Here is a 13,339-nt window from a genome sequence, read left to right on the forward strand (position 1 = left end):
CATAATCAAAATATTTTTATTCTATTTCTATAGCAAGAGAAGATCCGTTTCCATCCTCACTTCTGACAGTAACACCGTGGAGAAAAACACGTTATCAGTAGCTTAGGGGCTAAACTCTCCCACAGTGTTACTGTGCAAAGAGAACAGCTGAAAAACCCACAGAGTAGAGGAAGTGGTGAGGTTTCTAAATTCAAAAAAGCTTCAAGGTCAGGAAATAGAGAAGTTTTACTAGAAGCCTAAACCTAAATACAGTTCAAAAGGAATAATTCCCAACTCACTGTAGTCCAGTTTTCTTTTCACTGACTCCTTTATGCTTAGTCAACACGTAAACGGGTACCAACGAAGTGGCAGTAGGCACAAAAAATTCAATTTAACAGACTTTTTTGTGTACACTCATGTGCGTTGGAAAGAGGGGAGCAGAAGGAAAGGCGGAGAGCTTCTGGGAGCCCGCCCGCTTTCCCGCCTTAACATTGAGGGGGCGGGGCCCGAGGACGGGGCGGGGCCCGAGGACGGGGCGGGGCCCGAGGACGGGGCGGGGCCCGAGGACGGGGCGGGGCCCGAGGACGGGGCGGGGCCCGAGGACGGGGCGGGGCCCGAGGACGGGGCGGGGCCCGAGGACGGGGCGGGGCGGGTTCTCCGTGCCCCACCCACACGTATTTCGCCACTATCCCAACAGGCCTAGCGGCTAGGAGAGTCACGTGAGGGTGGGCGGTGGAGGTGGAGTATTCTCTCCGCTGGTTTTTCATCTCTATGATTATCAGAGGCGGGCGGCGTTGACCCGAGAGAATTGGCAGCTCTAGTGTGGACAGGTGAGTCCTGGGCTCTGAAGGATGTGAAGGGACAGCCATTTAGGGAGGGCGACAGGGAAGGCAGGGCGAAGCAGCTTAAGGGATCTGACCTCCGGGGCCGCCCGTTTGTCGGCTCTGGGATCAGGCGACTTCTCAGGTCTGGCGGCATAGCTGTCTTCCCTCTTGCGCTCAGCTCAGGGGCCTGAGAGGAGTCCTTAGTCGTGTCTGCTTCCAGTCCTCCGCTTTCCTTCAGCTCACCTCGTCCCATTTCGCTGTCCCGGGAGATCTGCCAGTGCCGAGTTCCCAACCGCAAGGTTCACTTAGGCGCCGTCTCTCGCTTCTCGGTCAAGCAGGAGACGCACAGGTATATTTGACTGGTTCAGCTGGGATTTGTGGATGTGGGTGGAATTGGGTGATGGAGTTTACACTTAGATCTCTAATGGGTAGAAATATAAATCATTAAATCGAAAAAAAGAAGTAGAAAATCAGTGGGGACCCGAAGGAGCAAAACAAGTGCAGCCTTCTTGGACTATTCAGTTTTTATCTTTTCCAGTGTTTTCCTGTTCTCAGTCTCGCTCAAGTTTCCTTCACCATTCCATCCTGGCCCACCATAGGATGTTTTGAGAATGAGCCGAGGGTTAACTCTGTGCCAATGTTGAGAGAAGAGTTTAAAACTGGCTGTTCTTTAAGTTGCTGTCTCTGCGATCTTACGGTTTTCTTTTACTTCCCTTTCAGATGCCTAAAAAGTATTGCAGGTATTTGTAAATATAAGCAGAATAACCATTTTGTGGCTAAGGGACTAGAGTAAAATATTCCCCCTGTGCATCTGGAAAGACCCATTTTCTTTGTTACTTTTATAAATGTTTTTATTTCAGTTTTTAAGGTGGTTTGGATATACCTTTGTTTATGTTAAAGCATTCCTTGGGGTCATGTGTGCAAGTGATCTAGTAGTAGAAGAAAGGAGTTTGCAGACAAAGTGTACCGATTTGGGGTTTGATAGATGTGGGAGAGTTAAGGTTTAGAGTTAAGTTAAACCATATGACTAATTAATAAAACGTCCACATCTTGAGGCATAGCTGTTGCCCAGGATGACGAACAAGCTGTCTTTCTGGAGTTGGACAAGGTAATGAGCTTGTTGAGTATCACCTTATCTAAAAACGTTTTAGAACCTGCCACTTGTTTGTAAGAAGATGCCTCTGGCCTCCAGATGCTCTCTGTAGTCACCCTTGATAGGTGATTATCTCTTCCACTTAAGAACATCACTCTGACTCTTAAAGGTAGAAAACAAACTGAGGGTTGCTGGAGGGAGGTGGGTAGGGGATGGGCAAGATGGGTGATGGGTATTACAGAGGGCACTTGTTATGATGAGGACTGGGTGTTGTATGTAAGTGATGAATCACTGAATTCTACTCCTGAAACCAATACTATACTATATGTTAACTAACTAGATTTTATTTTTTTATTTTTTTTAAAGATTTTATATATTTATTTGACAGAGACACAGAGGGAACACAAGCAAGGGGAGAGGGAGAAGCAGGCTTCCCGCTGAGCAGGGAGCCCGATGTGAGGCTTGATCCTGGGACTCTGGGATCATGACTTGAGCTGAAGGCAGACGCTTAATGACTGAGCCACCCAGGCGCCCCAACTAACTAGATTTTAAATAAAAATTGGAAGGAAAAAAAAAGAACATCACTCTGGCCATCTGATTATGTCAAGAAAGTGTCATTGGCGCCTTCTGAGTGTCCTTACTGAAGATTATAAAACACAGAGTAATACAAAAAGAGAAGATTCAGGAGTAGGTTCTGAGCTTAGGAAGAAAGGGAAAGAGTGATAGAAGCTAACAAAAGCAAGAGAATAAAAGCATGTATTGCTGTCTTCCTTTGTAATTTATAGACTATTTACTGTATTCAGCAGACCTTTTACATTCTCAGAGACTGACTTTACTATATTTAAGAAGAAACAGTGGTATGTAACTTCTCCCATAATGCAATATTGTGTAAAATAATTATAACTAAAAGATTTAACTGACCCTTCAGGTCTTATATTATTTAGAATTTATAGGACTAAAGTAATTGATAAAGTTATTAAACCTAATTTGGTCACTTTCTTTCTTTTTTTTTTTTTTTTAAAGTAGGCTCCCTGCCTATCATGGAGCCCAGCTCGGGGCTTGAACTCAGGACCCTGAGCTCAAGACCTGAGCTCAAGACCTGAGCTGAGCTCAAGAGTCAGAAGCCTAACCGACTGAGTCACCCAGGTGCCCCCTAATTTGGTCACTTTTAATCTTTAGTTTTAGTGAGTAATTTTTATAGTGGCTGTAAAACTTGCTGAAATGTTAACCAATTTTTTCCATATAGAATTGTTTCATATATTCCTTTTAAAAAGAGAAAATTTTTTTTTAAAGATTTTATTTATTTGACAGAGACACAGCGAGAGAGGGAACACAAGCAGGGGGAGTGGGAGAGGGAGAAACAGGCTTTCCGTGGAGCAGGGAGCCCAACACGGGGCTCGATGCCAGGACCCTGGGATCATGACCTGAGCCGAAGGCAGACGCCTAACGACTGAGCCACCCAGGCGCCCTGAGAACCATTTTTTTTTAAGAGAACCAATTTTTTTTTTAAACTTTTACTCACAAACCCCCCCACTCAAAACAAAAAATGGCTTGTTTTTGTGCCAAGAGAAAAAGTTGATTCTTTTAAAATAGATTTTCTCTACACTTTGAAAATTATGATAAAATTGTTAATGCTTTTAAGACATTAAATATTGGTATCTGAGCATATTTGAGAAGAAAACAGGCAGTATTTTTTAATGTTTTATATTTCCTATTATAGAAGTGTATGTGCCTGTTTTTGAAAAATGGAAACATTATGGAAAATATAACATTGAAAGTCGAAATCCTAGTTTATCTTTTCCCCTGCCAGCAGGTAACCACTAGTTCCTTTTGGATATTTGGGAATCAGTATGGAAAAGTAGAGTCTCAAGTAAAACTCCCTGGGAGAGATGGTACTAATAGCATCAGGCTTACATCCTACAGCCTTAGAAACTCCAAAAGAGAGAGAACTTCCCTTTCTCTATGATTCCAACAGACTACCGTGTGGGAATTTCATTAACCTGACTGTGTCTTTGGGGCATCTGGGTGGCTCAGTTGTTAAACGTCTGCCTTCAGCTCAGGTCATGATCCCAGGGTCCTGGGATTGAGCCCCTCATCGGGCTCCCTGCTCTGCCAGAAGCCTGCTTCTCCCTCTCCCACTCCCCCTGCTTGTGTTCCCTCTTTCGCTGTCTCTCTCTCTGTCAAAAAAAAAAAAAAAAAAAAGAGTTGTGTTTAACCTGACTGTGTCATTGCCTATCCTAGAGGCAGTCTCTATGGCTAGAGTGACAGAATGCTTTGTGTAATCAGGGTTGGATCTTGTTCTCCCCATGGAGTGGGGTGTAGGCATACAGTTTTAAACCACATGAATTAAGAGTAAACAACATCGGGGCGCTTGGCTGGCTCAGTCGGTAAAGCATCCCCCTGTTGTTGTGGTTGTGAGTTTGAACCCATGTTGGATGTAGAGATTACTTAAAAAAAAATTAGGCAACAAAAGTATGGTTCCTCTTTAGGAAAATTGAGGTGTCGTTTCCTGGAGAGGAGAGAAAGATTGCTGGACAGACAAAAAACATATGTTCACTGAAATGATTTTACGTGTATTTGTTTTTTTTTTAATTTAGAGAACTTGCTTTCCTTTCCCAATATAAATTAATTGTATTTTACAGTTTGAGTGTTATTTTTTTTTAAATGTCTATTTTTTAAATCTTTTATTTTATTAACTAATGGAACTTGAAATTTAAACTCTTCAAGTAGTATATATTTGTTATATGTTTAGTACCTGTGCTCTGGAGTGTTCAGTTTTTCTAACTTTATATTATATACACAAATATATTGTGTATTTAGCCCTTTTGTTAAAATCATTTATTGGTAAATATTTTTATTACTGTGGGTAAACTTGATTAACAAATTGCAGTTTATAAATAATATGTAAAAATGTTCTGAGTAATTTAAGTATATGTAGTCAATATGGTTGAATGCTTGATTCTTTTAATTATTATGTGTTTAAAAACCTGTTAGTATAGAAACCACTTCATTTTGAGCATTGTATGAAAAATAAATGACTATAATTGTCACAAATTGCTGTCACTGGGTATTAACTTTAAAACTATAGTTAACATTAATGTCTGCTTTTGTATCTTTATGGATTATTCTGAGGGTTCATTATATATATTTTTTAAATTTAATTTTATTATGTTATGTTAATCACCATACATCATTAGTTTTTGATGTAGTGTTCCATGATTTATTGTTTGCATATAACACCCAGTGCTCCATTCAATACGTGCCCTCTTTAATACCCATCACCAGGCTAACCCATTCCCCCCACCCCCTGAGGGTTCATTATATTTTAAGAGAAAATATAATTGAAGTAACATTGTTTACTCCACTGTTTTGATTTTGTTTAGAAGAAAAGTTAGCAGTTCAATTCAGTGGACATTTGAGCTTAATTGCTACCACTGGTGTACACACTTTAGACAGATTTATATTCTTAAAACCCAATTCCATCACTTCTTGATGTTGAGCAGAATTTGAGTTTATTCCATTTGCAAAATAGAAATAATAATTCTTATAGGGGTCTTGTGAGGAGTAACTTAACGTATGCCAAGTGCCTAGGATGTAGTAAGGTTCTCATTAAATGTAATTGTTAGTAATAACAACAACAAGAAATAGTGTCTAAAAAGATTTTATCTCCCCAATTTCAGAATGTTTAGCCCCAGGAGTTTAAATGTATATATAGGTGTTAAGGAATTAGTCAGATAGTTCTTTTTTCAGGTTTGTCTTTATTTTAGCAGGGGTGTGTGTGTGTGTGTGTGTGTGTGTGTGTTGGCGGGGGTGGGGGGCCTTGAACTCACAATCCTGAGATCAAGACCTGAGCTGAGATCAAGAGTCGGACACTTAATCCACGTAAGCCACAATTTTAGCAGATTTTTAATTCCATGTTGCGCATATAGCAATGAACTAGAAAACTTTGTTTGAACTACGTAATTATTGGTGGACTGCCCAAGTATTTGAAGATTGCCTGGTCCAAGTATGATGACTGTTAGCCTGGAGGGATTTATTGAGAGATTTTTGCACAAATTCTCAGTAAAGTTTAATATTAAGTAGAAGGTCTCACATTCCTTGACTATACAAAGGGAGCTAGGTGTTGAGCACCTTGCGTGTTCAAATCAGAATTTATGGTGACTTGTGGTTGTAGGCAGAAATAATAAAAATGGATTTGTTTTTATTTTTAAGGAAAAGTTTAGGGTGATACTTCTGTGAAATAATGCTTTAAGAACATGTTATGTTGGACGCCTGCAGGAGGAAGAGATAACAGTTTGGAATGCTACTTGAAAAACCAAAAAAGGCAACTGTGGAATTGAATAATTGTGAAAAATGATTGACATTAAATATAATTAATGATCTGGCATTGGGAAGTTGGTAATTGCCATATTGGGAGGAGAGGTGTTTTAGCCCTATTTATGAGAAAATAAATAACTAGAAATGGACTAATCTTTTTTCCCCCAAAACTAATAGAGTAATCAGTTTTTGCAAATTGTAAACATTTCCTAGGCCAGTAATAAGTTCAGGGTGGGTTTTACTGACTATGAGAAAATTGAAACTTTAGTGTAATCTTGGATAAATATATTCCCATAATTCATGTCAGGTATACAAAAAATGTTTACATTTCTCTTCAAAGTGATTTAATGTTGGTCATTTAAAAGTTAAAGTTCCGGGGCGCCTGGGTGGCTCAGTCGTTAAGCGTCTGCCTTCGGCTCAGGTCATGATCCCGGGGTCCTGGGATCGAGCCCCACATCGGGCTCCCTGCTCAGCGGGAAGCCTGCTTCTTCCTCTCCCTCTCCCCCTGCTTGTGTTCCCTCTCTCGCTGTGTCTCTCTCTGTCAAATAAATAAATAAAATCTTAAAAAAAAAAAAAAGTTAAAGTGCCTATCCTAATACCTTGCTTGTTCAGAGTTGGACAGTTACTTGGTATCTATGATAAAACACTATTTATAATTTTGCTTTTGCTTTTTAAAGTTTGTTCATTGAGTAATGGAATTAAATCTGCCCACTACTTTTTTCCTTTTTTAAAAAAATAAACATCAGTACTTTGTTTACTGTCCTGTTAGGATTAAGTGGGCATTCTATAATGTGACACATAAAGAGCATTAGAATTTAGATTTAAAAAAGATCTTCCTTGACTTATAATGGGGATATGTTCGATAAGCCATTTTAAGTTGAAAATACCAGAGTGAAAAATGCATTTAATACACCTAACCTCCTGAACGTCATAGCTTAGCCTAGCCTACCTTAAACATGCTCAGAACAATTACTTTAGCCTACATTGGGCAAAATAATCTAACACAAAGCCTGTTTTATAATGAAGTGTTGAATATCTCATGTAACTTACTGAATACTGAAAGTGAAAAACAGAATGGTTGTAAGTGTGTTGGTTGTTTATTCTCTTCATCGCATGGCTGACTGGGAGCTGTGGCTTGCTGCTACTGCCCACCATCAGGAAAAAGTATTGTACCATGGGGGCGCCTGGGTGGCTCAGTTGTTAAGTGTCTGCCTTCAGCTCAGGTCATGATCCCCGGGTCCTGGAATCTAGCCCCACGTTGGGCTCCCTGCTCCGCAGGAAGCCTGCTTCTCCCTCTCCCACTCTCCCTGCTTGTGTTCCTGCTCTCACTGTGTCTCTCTCTGTCAGATAAATAAATAAAATCTTAAAAAAAAAAAAAAAAAGTATTGTACCATGTATCATTAGCCTGAGAAAAGTTCAAAATTCAAAATTGGAAGTACGATTTCTTACTGAATGCCTATCCACTTTTGCATCATTGTAATGTTGAAAAATCCAAAGTCACACCGTCGTGATTTGTGGGCCATCTGTATATCTTTCTAGTTTAGCTCTTAGGACTCTACCATGCTTTCCCCCATGTTCTAGTCATAGTGAACTACTTTTTGCTCCCCCCAACAAGCCATGCCTTTTTGTGGGTTTTTTTTTTGTCGTTGTTGTGTTTGGAATGCCTCACCACCATCCTGCCATCTCTCAACTGGTGAGCTGCTGTTCATCTTTAAACTAGATTGAGTTGTTCTTCAATTTGTAAAACTTTCCTCTACCCTCAAGTGGTTATTATTATTTTTTTTTTTGGTGGTTCCTGTAATAATTATTTTTACCTTTTAAAAATATTCTTACTTTGTGGAACAGTTGCATGTATTTTTCTATCAGATGGAGTGATTCTTGATGCCAGAAACAAGTCTTATTCATCAAAATATCCTGAACATGCAACAGAGTGCCTGTAGTCTATACAAGCTCAGAACATGTTTGGTGAATATATGAGTAAGATACTTCATCTGCTTTAAAAATCAGAATAGATATAATCCAATAGATTAAGTCTGCACACTGTAACCTGTATCAGCCTGACGCATTTAGAAAACTTACTTGGACACTTCTAGTAAATTCCATCCACACATTCTACCACACATGAGTAAATGTGTATACCAAGGCACTGGAGAGAGAGAGAGAGGAAAAACATTCCATTCATTAAGGAGCTCACAGTCTAGTGGTAGAGACAGACCAATGAATTGATAATTACAACTTAGATTTATGCTAATTAAGATTCAAATTAAAAACTCAGTTTATCAGTTTCAGTAGACATCGGATGCTCAGTAGCCACATGTGGCTAGTGCTTACTGTATTGAACAGTAGATATAAAATATTTCTGTTATTGCAACACATTCTATTTGACAGAGCTGTTGCAGAACATTATACACTTGAACCTACATTCTCTAGTTTCAGATGATAGTTAATATTCATTTCAGTCATATTCTTTATTCAAATTAAACTTGCTTTTAGATTTGAAAGTTGTATTTTTATAAATTATCAAGTGGGTTTATAGTACACTTCAAATAAAGCAGCATTGCTCATTTTTTCAGGTCTTTGATCAGTGATAGCATTTAAATTAAGTAGTTTCAGAATTTGATTTTTAACTTCAGCATTGATAACATCTGACTTTCTATCCTAATAATTCCTGAGATAGCAGTGAATCATAATGGTTAAGAACAATGGCTTTGGGATCAGAGAAACTTCTCTGTCATCTATTGGCTGTGACCTTAGGCAAATTTCTTAAAAGCATTGAGTTGTGGCGTCCTTGGTAAAATAGGAGTAATAACAATACTTATTGCAAGGGTTATAGAGGATTAAATAAGGCAACATATATTAGGCATTTAGCGTAGTACCCCTCACAGTGTTCATTAAATGCTAGCATTAAAGAGAGTTTTGAACAACCAGATGTTTATTTTTTTTAGATTTTTATTTATTTATTAGAGAGAATGAGAGAGAGAGAGCATGAGAAGGGGGGAGGTCAGAGGGAGAAGCAGACTCCCTGCTGAGCAGGGAGCCTGATGCAGGACTCAATCCCGGGACTCCAGGATCATAACCTGAGCCGAAGGCAGTCGCTTAGCCAACTGAGCCACCCAGGCGCCCCTGAACAACCAGATGTTTAAAAGAAAACCAACTTATGAGGAAGTTGGAGAAATTGGAATAGAGACTAGGTATTAGAACATACCAAACAAAGAAAGTGAAATTTGTTAAGTGTAAGAGTGACATGATCGTGTGGAAGGAAAAGTCCGTATTTTTGGAGACATACTAAAATATATAGCAGTGAAATGACAGAATGTCTGAGAGTTGCTGAAAAATAATTCACAAAGACTTAAGAATAAAAGAGACAGAAAAATTGGTTTTAATATCCATTTCTGGTGAAGAAAGAATAACAGGTACCACATGTACCTTCCTGCCTGAAACAGCTTAAAAAGGCAGATGAAATATACAGAACAGTGGTTTCCTAGATTTTGGACATTGTACAGCAAAGGGAAGTGATACCTGAGAGATGGGAAATAAAAGGGGTGAGTTCTGTGACTGCTCTGGTTTGCTGTCTGGAAAGTTTCCCGGCTGTGGGGGATCCCATCCAGAGAGCACAGTGGTCTCCTTGAATTGAGTCAGTCTGGGGAGGTCAAGGCAGGTGGAGTTTGCAGAGCAGAATACTAGAGATGAGAAAGCTAAAAGGAGACTTCCACTCAAGTATTCAGCTGAGAACTATGATCATTGCATACATGTGAGGAAACTACTAAAGTTAGGAAAAGAACCACCTGAAAAGAATAGTGAACAGTACTCGGAGTTTCTGCAGAGGCAGAAATCGTGTTCTTTCCTACCAGCCAGAGTGGAAAATGTCTTAACAGGTCATCATGTAGACTACTCATGAGGGCTTTGTCTTAGTAGTGGGATAAAATTCAGAGCTCCAGCCCAACCTAGAAAGCTTAAATGCAAGACCTGAAAGGGTCAGACTGTTTCCAAGAAACTTAATTATGTCCCAGAACTAAGCTCAAGAATAGATATTGGAATACAAAATATCCAACACCCAACAAGGTAGAATTCACAGTGTCTGGCATGCAATCAGAAATACTAAGCATACAAAGGAACAGGAAAATGTGACTGACCTATGATGACAAGAAAAAAAAGTCAAAACCAAAACAAGTGACAGGTGATAGAATTAGTAGAGAGGGATATTAAAACAGTTTTTATAATTATATTTCATATGCTTGAGAAACCAGAAGAAAGATTAAAAGAATTTTTTTTTTTTTAGAGAGCGTGTAGGAGCAGGGGGTGGGGGGGCAGGGACAGAGGGAGAGGGAAAGAATCTCAAGCATACTTAATGCAGGGCCTTACTTGGGGCTTGATCTCAGGACCAACCCCCCCCCCTTTTTTAAGATTTTATTTGTTAGAGAGCACGCGCAAGCGCACACAAGCGGGGAGCGGCAGACAGAGGCAGAGGGAGAAGCAGTCTCCCTGCTGAGCATGGAGCCGGATGTGGGACTCGATCCCAGGATCCTGGGATCATGACCTGAGCCGAAGGCAGATGCTTAACCGACTGAGCCACCCAGGCGCCCCCGATCTCAGGACCTTTATTAGATCATAACCTGAGCTGAAATTAAGAGTCACTTAACCAACTGAGCCACCCAGGTGCTCCCAGAAAGATTGAGTATGTTAAATAGAAACATGGAGATAAAAAAAGACCAAAATGTAGTGGGGGAGGTTGTGCATGTGCAGGGATAGGGGGTATGTGGGAACTCCTTGTACCTTACACTCAGTTTTGTTGTGAACCTAAAACTGCTCTAAAAAATAAATTTTACTGGGGTGCCTGGGTGGCTCATTCAATTAAGTGTCTGCTTTCAGCTTGGGGCATGATTCCAGGACCCTGGGATTGTGCCCTGCATCTCTCCCCCTGCTCATGCTCTCTCTCTTAAATAATTAAAATATTTTAAAAAGATAAAATTAATTAAAAAGAAAAAGACCAAAATGGAACTTTTGGAGATGGAAACTATAATGTCTGAGATGAAAAAATACACTAGGTGGGATTAATGGCAGATTAGACATTAGGGGAGAAAATTATGCCAAAGCTCATAAAATATACAAAATAATCTATGAAGAGTTCTTTTTTTTTTTTTTTTTAAGATTTTTATTTATTTATTTGACAGAGAGAGACACAGCGAGAGAGGGAACACAAGCAGGGGGAGTGGGAGAGGGAGAAGCAGGCTTCCCCTGGAGCAGGGAGCCTGATGTGGGGCTCGATCCCAGGACGCTGGGATCATGACCTGAGCCGAAGGCAGACACCCAACGACTGAGCCACCCAGGCGCCCCAATCTATGAAGAGTTCTTAATTTGAATTTGATTATGCTTTTATTTTCTTTAAAGATTTATTTATTTTTGAGAGAGCAAGGGAGCAAGTGGGTGGAGGGGCAGAGGGAGAGGGAGAGAGAGAATCTCCAGCAGACTCCCCACTGAGTACAGAGCTTGACATGGAGCTCGATCTCATGACCCTGAGATTATGACCTGAGCTGAAACCAAGAGTCAGACGCTTAACTGACTGAACCACCCAGGTGCCCATCGAATCAAGCTTTTAGATGTAACTTGAGTATATAGGAAATAAAGGGACTGGAGAAACATTTAGACCATACTAGGAGGAAGCAACTAGATAAATCCAGAATTTGAGAAATGATGCAATATAGTTGCTCTGTTCTCCTTTTATTCCTCCCCGACCCATCACTGGCATCATCAATCTACTTTCCATTTTTATGAATTTCACTACTGTCATATAAATGGAATCTTAAATTATTTGTCTTTTTGTGACTGGCTTATTTCATATAATGTCTTTAAGATTGATCCATTTTGTAGGATGTATCAGAATTCTCTTCCTTTTTTAAAAAATTGTTTTTGTTGTGGTAGAATACACAATATAAAATTAACCATCTTAACCATTTTTAAGCGTAGAATTCAGTGGTATTAAGTACATTCAGATTCTTGTGATACCATCACCAACATCCATCTCCAGAACTTGCAAACATATATTAAATACATCTATTAAGTAGTAACTCTCTATTACCACTTCCGCGCCCCCCCGCCCGGGCCCTGGTAGCCATGATTCTGCTTTCTGCCTCTGTGATTTTGACTACTCTAGGTACCTCATATAAGTGGAATCATACAGTGTTTTGTTGAAACTGACTTTTTTTTTTTACTTCGCATAATGTTCTCAAGATTCATCCATGTTGTATCGTTTGTCAGAATTTCCTACCTTTTAATGGTTGAATAATATTCCACTGTATGTATAAACCATATTTTGTTTATCCATTCATCTCTTGAAGGGCACTTGGGTTGCTTCCACTTTTTGGTTATTGTGAATAATGCTGCTATGAGGGGCACCTCGGTGGCTTGGTTGGTTGAGTGTCTGATGCTTGGTTTTGGCTGGGGTCATGCATGATCTTGGGGTCGTGGGATCGAGCCCCATGTTGAGCCCTGTGTTGGGCTCCCTGCTCAGTGGGGAGTATGCTCGAGGTGCTCTCTCTAGCTCTCTTCCCCTCCCCAAACCCACATGTTCTCTCTCTCTCTCTCCCCCTCTTTCTCTCTAAATAAAATAAAATAAAAATAATGCTGCTTTGAGTATGGGTGTGCAAATATCCCTTCAAAGTCTCTGCTTTCAATTCCTTTGGATATATTCTCCAAAGTAGAATTGCTGGATCATACGGTAATTCTGTATTTAATTTTTTGAGGAACTGCTATACTGTTTTCCATAGCAGCTGCACCATTTTATATTCCCATCAACGGTGTACAAAGATTCCAATTTCTCTAATACTTGTTTTTTCTGTTCATTTCCTTGATTAGAATGGCAAGATTTATGGTTAGAGTCTTACTTTGCATTTTGATTGTTTGCATTAAAAGAAAGATATTTAGGTGTAATATATTTATATAATGTCTTAAGGAAATTTATGTTACATAATACAGTTTTTATTTGAATTATCACCATCAGCAGCATCCTGTTGTTAACTTCCAAACAAATATTTATTCATAATTTACTGTGTTAGACACTGTGTTCAACTTTATACAAGCATTTTTTCATTTAATCCTCCTCATAGTCATTTGCAGTAAGTACTATTAT

At 39.6% G+C, this 13,339-nt stretch overlaps 1 protein-coding gene across 4 annotated transcripts in view; it reads left to right on the forward strand.

Annotated features, from left to right (window-relative positions):
• The first annotated feature begins 661 nt into the window (after positions 1 to 661).
• Positions 662 to 13,339, forward strand: part of MICU1 (mitochondrial calcium uptake 1) — a 224,209-nt gene continuing 211,531 nt past the window's right edge. The window contains exon 1 of one of the 4 annotated variants that reach the window (XM_081822958.1): positions 662 to 809. The gene's annotated coding sequence lies outside the window, so the exon portion shown is untranslated. Of the gene's footprint in view, positions 810 to 876; positions 1,153 to 13,339 lie in introns of those variants that run through there. The other 3 variants (XM_081822955.1, XM_081822956.1, XM_081822957.1) reach the window with 3 other exon arrangements.

Source organism: Leptonychotes weddellii, chromosome 6 (genome assembly GCF_054177405.1).
Source record: "Leptonychotes weddellii isolate Sample4059 chromosome 6, ASM5417740v2, whole genome shotgun sequence".
NCBI classification, from domain to species: Eukaryota; Metazoa; Chordata; class Mammalia; order Carnivora; family Phocidae; genus Leptonychotes; species Leptonychotes weddellii.